Here is a 10,481-nt window from a genome sequence, read left to right on the forward strand (position 1 = left end):
CCAAAACCCACCCAGTCAATGAGATATTGTAGGCGGCGGCGGTGAAAGCGAGAATCCAAAATGTCCTCAACCTCGAACTCCTCCTCCCCATTCATCAAAACAGGAGGGGGGGCCGGTTGGTCTGTATCAGGTCGCACACCATCCGCCGGAAGGAGCAGGGAACGGTGAAACACTGGGTGAATGCGCATTGAACGCGGAAGTTGGAGTTTGAAAGTCACGGGGTTTAATTGCGCCACCACTGGATAGGGACCAATGAAACGGGCATCTAACTTCCGGCAAGGGCGGTGGGAGGGCAGAAAGCGAGTGGACAGGAAGACCCGATCTCCTACCTTGATTTCGGGGCCCGGCTGGCGATGTTTGTCAGCGTGGCGTTTATAGTCCTCCTTGGCTTGGTCCAGTTGCTGGAGCAAAAGTTGTTGCACCGCTGTGAGTTCCTGCAGCCAATCCTCTGCTGCGGGAACCTCTGAAGTTTCAATGACAGGGGGAAAGAAACGTGGATGGAAGCCGTAGTTTGCAAAGAACGGCGTTTCTTTTGTAGAAGCTTGAACTCCATTGTTGTAGGCAAACTCAGACAGTGGTAACAGAGAAGCCCAATTGTCCTGTTGATAGTTTACATAACAGCGAAGATACTGCTCCAAAGTGGCATTGGTGCGCTCCGTTTGCCCATCTGTTTGGGGATGATGAGCTGAAGATAAGCGAGAGTCTATGCCCAATAGTTTTTGTAGTGCCTTCCAAAAACGAGAGGTGAATTGAGATCCACGGTCTGTGACTAAACTCTTGGGCAATCCATGTAGTCTGAAAACATGTTGAAGAAATAGATCCGCAGTTTCCTTGGCCGTGGGGAGGCCTTCGCAGGGAATGAAATGGGCTAACTTGGTGAATAGGTCCACCACCACTAAGATCGTGGTGAATCCACAGGAAGGTGGTAGGTCAGTGATGAAATCCGCAGAAATTATTTCCCATGGGCGAGATGGGGTAGGAAGGGGGTGTAAAAGCCCTGAGGGCTTCTCCCTTCGTATCTTGGAGCGCTGGCATACTGGGCAGGTGTTGACATATTTTTCCACATCCTTGCGGATCTTGGGCCACCAAAAATCCCTTAGGATCAAATGCATAGTTTTAAATAGTCCGAAGTGTCCTGCTGGTTTGCAGTCATGACACAGACGAAGCGCTTTTTCCCTGCCCGGTCCGGGTGGGATATAAACATGATTTCTATAGCAGAGCAGCCCATCTTTAAGCGAAAAGGGGAAATGCAGACCTTGGCGAAGTTGGTCCTGCGCCCAGGCATCTGCTTGCTGACTAGCCCTGATTTCTTGAGCACAGATGGGTCCTGGAGTAGGGGAAGTTGAACCAATGGGAATGGATTTGGTGTTCCCCACCGTGAGCGTGGCAAAGTTCTCAGGTTGTAGCAGTTGGGATTCAAAGGTCTCCTTGCGTCCTGCAGCGTATTCCGGTTTACGTGACAGGGCGTCTGCTTGCTTGGTTTGGGCTGGGGTCACATAATGGATCTGGAAGTTGAAACGTTCAAAGAATAAAGCCCAACGTTGCTGCCTCTGATTTAGTTTGCGGGCAGTTCTTAGATGTTCTAGATTACGATGATCAGTGTGGACTTCAATGGGAAATTTGGCCCCTTCTAGCCAATGTCTCCAAGTTTCAAAGGCTGCCTTTATGGCCAGTAGTTCTTTTTCCCAAATGGTGTAATTCCTCTCTGGTGTGGTTAGTTGACGAGAATAAAAGGCACAGGGGTGGAGGTGATCTCCCACCGGTTGTAAGAGTACAGCCCCAATTGCCACATCAGAGGCGTCCGCTTGCACCACAAAAGGGGTTCCAGGATTTGGGTGCTGTAGAATTGGCTGGGAGGTGAATAGTTTCTTTAGTTGCTGGAACCCTTTCTCTGCTTGATCAGTCCAGCGGAAAGGCTGCTTTCCACGGATGCAGCTAGTGATGGGGTCGGACCAGCGGGCAAAATCTGGAATGAACTTGCGGTAGTAGTTCGCGAACCCCAAGAAACGCTGCACCTCTTTCTTGTTAGTTGGCGCCCGCCATTCCAATACTGCTGAAACTTTGGCTGGATCCATGGAAAGCCCTAGAGGCGAGATGCGGTAACCAAGGAAATCTACCTCTTGTAGATCAAAAGCGCATTTTTCCAGCTTGGCATAAAGTCCATGATCCCGCAATCGTTGTAACACCATTTTGACGTGGTTCTCATGTTCTGATTGTGATCTGGAAAACACCAAAAAATCGTCCAGGTAGGTTATCAAGAACCTGTCTAGATAGTCCTGAAAAATGTCATTGACAAAATGCTGGAACGTTGCGGGGGCTCCGCATAAACCGAAATTCATAACTCGGGACTCGAATAATCCGAATTTGGTCTGGAAGGCGGTCTTCCACTCGTCCCCTTCCCTGATGCGAACTAAGTTGTAAGCCCCCCGAAGATCCAGCTTGGTGTAAACCTTGGCTCCTCGAAGCCGATCCAGTAGATCCGAGATTAAGGGCAGGGGATAGCTGTTCCGCTTGGTGATATTGTTCAATGCTCTGTAGTCCACCACCAAGCGTAGTTCCCCTGACTTCTTCTTCACAAACATCACTGGGGAGGCGGCTGGGGATTGAGAGGGTCTGATGAATCCCTTGCGAAGGTTTGTCTCTAGGAATTCCCTGAGAGCTTCTTGCTCTGGTTCAGTCAGGGAGTAGAGATGCCCTCGCGGGATCGGGGCCCCCTCCACCAAGTCAATGGCACAGTCATAAGGTCTATGTGGGGGTAATTTTTCGGCTTCTTTCTCATTGAATACATCCCAATACTCGGAGTACTTCTTTGGCAAGGTGATGATGGGCTCGGTGTCTGTGGCATGGCATACCTTGGCTACGAGGCAATGGTTTTGGCAGTACGGTGAAGCAAACTGCAGTTCTCTGTTGGACCAGGAGATGTTAGGGTCGTGGAGAGTCAGCCATGGAATTCCCAAAATCACAGGGAAATGGGGGACCTCGGTAACAAAGAAGGAAATCTCTTCCATATGTTCCCTTATCCACATCCTGGTGGGTTCCGACCACTGACTTACGGGGCCCGTCTTGAGGGGACGGCCGTCTATGGCTTGCACCACACGGGCATTCTTGAAATCATGATATTGTAATCCCAGAGAGTCGGCATACTCTCTATCGATGAAATTGTTGGTAGCTCCAGAGTCTATCATGGCGTGGATCATGACGGGTCCCCTTTTTGTTGACCATAATGTGACCACGAGAAGGAACAGGACCCCGGTTGGCGGCTCTTGGATGGATTTTTTGACCGGGTTGGCGAGCCTCTCTACACCCGGTCGTTGGCTTCCCCCGCCGGCTGTGTGCCAGTCGGCTCAGACGCCTTCGTCTCCGTGGAGGACGCCGCCGCAAGACGGGCGGCAGGCTTCCCTTTGGCTGGGCACTCTCTGGCGAAGTGGCCCCCGTTCCCGCAGTACCAGCAGAGGTTTAAGCGTTGACGACGGGCCTTCTCGGCGGCATCTAGTCTGGGACGCACATTGCCCAACTGCATCGGCACCTCCTCGCCTCCTCTGGGGTATGGGGTTGGCGGTGGGGGTCTCCACACCGGACGTGGCTGAACGCTGGCGGGAGCGGGGGGTTTTGCCCCGGCTCTACTGCCCTGGCCTCGAACCCACTGTTTCCTGTTGGCAATCATGACTTCAGCCCGTAAACATTGATCAATGAGTGCCTCGAGGGTCTGGGGAGGATCCACCTTGGAGATTTCTTCCAGCATTTCAATGTTGAGACCCTCCCGGAATTGTCCCCTGAGGGCTACATCGTTCCAGCCGGTGTTGTGGGCCAGCACTCGGAACTCGGCTATATACTGAGACATAGGTCTGTCTCCTTGGAAAAGGCGACGGAGTTTGTGACCGGCTGCCTCCAAATTGTCCTCGATTCCCCAAGTCTCCTTGAGGTGGTCCAAGAAGTGTTGCGCTGATCTTAGGTGTGGAGAGGTTTGGTCGAACAGTGCCGTCGCCCAGCTGGCCGCTGGCCCGTCTAGAAGACTGCAAACCCATGCCACTTTGATGTCTTCTTGGGGAAACTCGGCAGCACGGGCCTCCAGATAAGCTTGACATTGGCGACGGAAGACATGAACCTTAGAAGCTTCTCCAGTAAACTTGGTTGGCAACGCCATGGCCGGAAGACGAACACCGCGTTCCTTCAAACCCCTTATTTCTCCATCCTGTGCATTGAGCTTATCACGGATTCGGTCCACCTCTTCCTTGTCGATGGTGTAGGTAATCGGCTGGCCGCTCGGCCCAGGTACGACTCCGGTAGACATTCTGGCCGAGGTTAATTGGTGCTTAGGGTGGCGGAGTCAAACTGTCACGACCCAGGCTGCAGAGCACCAATAACCATACACAGAGGCCAGAATCTATCTAATATCTTTATTGTAGGAATATATAAAGTTAATAAAAACAAGTGTAGAAAATAGTCCAGAATTAGACCTTTCAGGAAAGGTCAGAATTAGTCCAAAAAAGCAATGTCCAATAAGAAATATTAAGGTCCAAAGTTGTAATCCAATAACCGAAACACTCACTTTGCCAAGCAAAGTGAGGGGAGATGACAAGGTCCTTTAGTCCATGAAACTTGAGCGAGGCTAGGAAATAACTTGATACTTGAAACAAGGCTTGAACGTGGAACAAGGTAACTAGGAACAAGAACAAGGTCCGTGGGATAACTTGGTAAAATCCGTGGTACAAGGCAAGGATTGGTTCTGGGAAACAAGGCAAAGTCCGTAGGTAAACAAAGGCTGGGAAGCAAGGCGAAGGCTGGATAGCAAGGCAAGGCTTGAGCGAGAGCGAGGCTTGAATCGGAGCGCGCTGTCCAGACACGACCCGCTCCGTAGGCTGACGAATTGACTCCGCGAAGTTACTACGCGGGTAAATCACCTAAATAGAGTCTAGCTTTCCCGCCGAAGCAGTTCTCTGGGAATCAGAACCGAAAGCTAACTCTGAGACCAGATGTGAGACTCCCCAAAGATTCTCACGAGAAGCAGTCTTAATTGGCCACATTCTTAGCTGCAATCCTCGCACTCCTGCGCGAAGCTGAATCCAAACTTCTCTGTTGTTTACAAAACTCCCGGCGCAAGAATACGGGAGAAGTAGGCTCTGGGCTTGTTTGACATACTTCTGGGAAACAACTTTCTTGCAGGTGCAAGGTTCCCAGATCTGCCTGGGAAAGATCTGGCTGAGAGGAATCCAGTTCAGACTGGGAAGGTAAAAAACCCAAGTTTTCATCTTCATCAGGAATTACAATGTCCTGTGCAGGACTACAAGGCCCATGGGTCATCACACTGGAGCTCTTTTTTTTTCCTCTGCACTCTAAGACTTGGCTCCTCCCATCTGCTCTGGTTGGCCAATCCTATGAGTCTCTCTCTAAGCTCCTCCCCCTTTCTAACCACACTCAAGATGGCTGCCTGGCATTCCTCTACAAAATGGATGCCTGCCTCACTCACTGTTACCAAGGCTTCATTCCTGGCCTAATAGGTAAGGTTCGCTATACAGGGCTTTATGGCAAAAGGGGAGAGGAAGTGGTGTACACCTCCGCAGTGGCAACACAAGAGGCTTCCCATGTTGCATTTGCAACAATGCGGGGGAAGCCGGGTGGCAAATGCTTCCCCCGTGGGGTGGTAAGTTGGACGATGCATGGCATGGGGTGACGGGTTCATCACACACTCCATCAGGACCTCATAGATTTGCCATGATGTATGGCGAATCCATTTATTAATGTGATAAGGTAGGAAAGAAAAAATTAAACAGACATTCAATATTGCCAGTTAGCAATATTAGTCCTATACCCAATGTTTATTCTACATTGCAGTTTGACTTGTCCTGCATGGTAAGTTGTGCAATCTCGCTATGTCAGGAACACATTAGCATAACTAGATGAAGATCTAGTCTTGATGAGGCCACTGATTTAAATGGGAAACAGCCTGCCAGAAGTATTTTTTATCTAGTGCTTGCCTAGAAAGTAAGAGGATTTCTCTCAGGGTTTCACAGAAGGAGGATGTTGGTATTTGTGTGACAAATTGTCAGCCTATGGGTTCTTGTGGCTGAAGCCAGAGAGATTCGGGAACAAGAGTTAGTGGATATTATGGGGAATGAAAAAACACTAAAATGGTTTCAAATACAGCTTGACACAGACGTTTTTGGCCCAGTCTCCAGCTTCTCACCAGATGAAATGAGAGAGTCATTCTCAGTAAATCTGGAGGGAAATTCTGTCTTTTAGGGTATACCTACACTGTAGAATTGATGCAGTTTGACATCACTTTAACTGCCTCATATATACGTTCCACAGAATAAGGCTGGTCAAGTAATAGCAGAAGGCAGTCAAAATGATAAATGTTATTAATGAGTAAATACTCACAAGGTGGGTGGGATTGCTGTTGTTGGAATATACAGGGAAGGGCAATATTCCTCCCCCATCATCCCCAAGTGGATTTAGAACACATTACTTTCAACTCAGGGTGCATTTACACTGCAGTATTATGCTGTTTGACATCACTTTAACTTTCATAACTCAGTGATATGGCATAATGGGAGTTATAGTTTTACAAGGCCTTTATCTTTCCCTACCAAAGAATGGGAACTTTTGGTAGCTCAGTGTGTTAAAGCGCTGAGCTGCAGTCATGCCGGCCACATGACCTTGGAAGTGTCTACGGACAATGCCGGCTCTTTGGCTTAGAAATGGAGATGAGCACCAACCCCCAGAGTCGGACATGACTGGACTTAACATCAGAGGAAACCTTTACCTTTACCTTACCAAAAAATTCTGTTTTTTGTTTTGTTTTTTACCAAACTACAGCTCCCAGGAATTCATAGAAATAAAGTGGTATCAAGTTGCATTAATTCTACAGTGTAAATATGCTCTCAGTAAAGAGAGAGAGAGGGAGAGAAATCAATGGTCCCATTTTTGTTGTTCTTGTTGCTTAGGAGAATTGAATTGAACTACAGCATTGGCACAACTCATATCCACACTTCACATATTCAAAATAATAGCATCAAGAGCACTCACTGGGTCTCAACTCTGCCTTAATGCTCCAGCTACAAATGGGCAAGCTAAAATGGCTTTATAGGTTGTAATGTAGATGGATTACATTTCTTGTTTCCATGAGAAAAACACAGAAAAAAAGAAACAATTTCAGTTTTTGTTATGGAATGTTTAGGTTAAAATATAAAAAAGTTGGACACATGGTGTTCTCACTATTCCAGTCTTCCCCAATTAATATTTGTCCCTATCATAGTACAGGTTCTTTAAATTTGCTTAGTTTCTGTTTGGATGTATGAAGATCCGCAGGTAAACTTTCCTATGGTATTTGAAAATGCTAAATTCCAAAGCGGCTGGAAATATGATTTAAACATGCACTCTTATACACAATTGCAGGAGACTTCATCAGGTGGGGGAATTTAGCATCCTAGGATGATTTCACCCCGTCTTCAGGATAAAGGTCTATGCCGGTCATCACACAGCGTCATGTGACTTCTGGCGGAGGCCCTGCTCCCAACTGGGGTGAAAGTATCACCAGAAGCTTCCCCCACAACATGGGAGAGTTTATGTGTTGTGTTGGCTCCAAGTCCTCTCCGGGTGGGCGGCGCTTCCCCCGTGTGATGGGGAAAGCATCATCGAGAAGGAGCTGCACATGGGGCACCAGATTCGCCCCACTGCCCCTCTCTTTTTGCCATGATGCTAGACGAACCGGGGTGCTTTGCCTGGCCTTTGTGATGAGGCCCTGAGAAATATTTCCCAATGAATTCATTGGCTTATATCTGAGGCTGGATCTACACTGCCATATGATCCAGTGTCTGAATCCAGATTATCTGCTTTGAACTGGATTACATGAGTACACACTGCCATATAATCCAGTTCAAAGCAGATAATCTGGACTCAGTAACTGGATTATATGGCAGTGCAGATGGGGCCTGAGTAGACATTGCACTGAAAGGTACATGAAAAGACTCTTAAAGCATGAGCATTCTTCATTTACCGTATATATTCGAGTATAAGCCAACCCGAATATAAGACGAGGCACCTAATTTTACCACAAAAACTGGGATAACTTATTGACCCGAGTATAAGCCGAGGGTGGGAAATGAAGCAGCTACTGGTAAATTTCAAAATAAAAATAGATACCAATTAACTTACATTAATTAAGGCATCAATAGGTTAAATAATGTATATATATGGATACAACCTAGCAGTTTGAAAACATGCCAATGTGAGTAGATCAATAGGTACCGCTCCGACAGGAAGGTAACAGCGCTCCATGCAGTCATGCCGGCCACATGACCTTGGAGGTGTCTACAGACAACGCCGGCTCTTCGGCTTAGAAATGGAGATGAGCACCAACCCCCAGAGTCAGACATGACTGGACTTAACGTCAGGGGAAACCTTTACCTTTACCTACGGATACAGATATACAGGTACATGGATCTATATGTATATAGGATTTGGAAGGACCTGCAAACATATGAGGGCAAAATTCATATATAAAATTAATGTATATAGATAGACAGATACAGATATGTAAGTACATAGGGATTGCAAATGCATGCAGGGGGTTAATGCCTATATATCTGTAGAAGAGATTAACAAATATTTCAGGGGGAAATGCTTTTATAAGATTAATGGATATATATATTTCTTCTTCTTGGCTTGCAAGGGCGTCTTTCCCTTTTCAAAACATTCCCTTGGTTAAGAGTGAGGGAGACTTTGGAAAACACACTGATAAGAGAGGGTAAGAGAGAAATATATCATATATTGCAAACAATGGCCTCCAGGTTGCCTGGCCTTGACCCCATTATAAGCTGAGGGAGGCTTTTTCAGCTCAAAAAAAGGGTTGAAAAGCTCAGCTTATCTTTGAGTATATACGGCAAATTGATCAGAGTTCATTTGGAGGCATGGGCTAGGAAGAGGAGCTATTCTGATGGCAGTATTGCAAACATTTTGAAAGAATGTACATATCATCAGAAAAGATCACCTGGCAACGTGCACAGACTGATAAAACAGAGCCTTTCCCCTTGCATACTAATAAGAAAGAAAGCAATAGGTCACAAAGAATCAAACATAACCTATTTATATATCTGCCTTGGAGTTTAACTAGTGTAGTTGTTTGGGGCCAGAATCACAAGTGAAACACCATTGGCTCTGATGTCATGCCAGATTCACTTTCTTCAGTAACATTTCCAGGAAGACCATCCCATTGAACTTCCATACTGAATCACAAGACTCGAAACAATAGCTGCATGATAGTACATTTCTAAACATTTCTTTCACATTTACCCATGGACCCATAACTAATGTTGACAGAGAAAGGAAGGGAGGGAGGTCTGAGAAGAATGAAAAAATAGGAAGTGGAATAATAGTGTGTTCAGAATTAAAAACTGATAGTTGCCTTGCCCCATATAATGGAAGGCGCTCAGCGGAGAGGAGAGAGGAGGCTACTCCTTCAGGCGGGGGGGGGGGGGAATCTTTTTTATATCCCACCGCTGCCACCAATATAAAGGAAGGCTGACACCAAATATATCGGACACCTCTCCACTCTACTCACGCACACGCAAGCACACGTCTGTGAGAGGTGAGGATATACTGTTAGATTTTAGATTTTCTTTTAAAATGGTAGCTGCCACCAACCAAAATTTCTTTAGGATTTTTGTTGTTAAATGTGTCTGAGGCAAACTTCTCCCATTCCCTGCCCACACTGTTTCTACCCCTGGCTCCCAAACTGATGTTCACTATGAGGCTTTTCTGTGGTATTTTATTGTTGTATTGCTGGAACTTTTATAAAGGCTTCTCGATGGAAATATACACTGTGGAGGCTTTTGAAAATTGAAAATAGAATAAAAATTTATTTTCTTAAAAACAGGCAAATGATTACTTCAGAGAGGTTCATAAGCATAATAGGTTACAGACGTTCTTCAGCTTAACTTAGTTGTATGTTGCAGATTATTTCACTTAGTTTCAAACAGTTCCAACCAACCAATCTATCTATTGGTCACAAAAACCCTCGATCTATTTGCTGAGGATAGTCACGAGTTCCCCTGGGTTGTTAATTAACACTAACCTAGAGTCCTTTTATTAACCAGCCCAGTAGTGAGAGTCAATTCCTTGAGTTATCTTCCCCTCAAGAGATCCAAACTGCTTGACCTAGCCTGTCAGTTTTCACAGCTTTCAGTTCTCTCTCTCACACACACACACCCTCCAAACTTCAAAACCGAACTGCTCTCTTCAAACCCTAAAACAGAACTGCCTGGAGCTCTTTTTTTTCCCTCTGCACTCTAAGACTTGGCTCCTCCCATCTGCTCTGGTTGGCCAATCCTAGGAGTCTCTCTCTAAGCCTCCCCCCCTTTCTAACCACACTCAAGATGGCTGCCTGGCATTCCTCTACAAAATGGAGGCGTGCCTCACTCACTGTTACCCAGGTTTTATTCCAGGCCTAATAGGTAAGGTTCATTACACCCCACCTTTATGGG

The sequence above is a fragment of the Anolis carolinensis genome, chromosome 4 (assembly GCF_035594765.1).
Source record: "Anolis carolinensis isolate JA03-04 chromosome 4, rAnoCar3.1.pri, whole genome shotgun sequence".
NCBI lineage: Eukaryota > Metazoa > Chordata > Lepidosauria > Squamata > Dactyloidae > Anolis > Anolis carolinensis.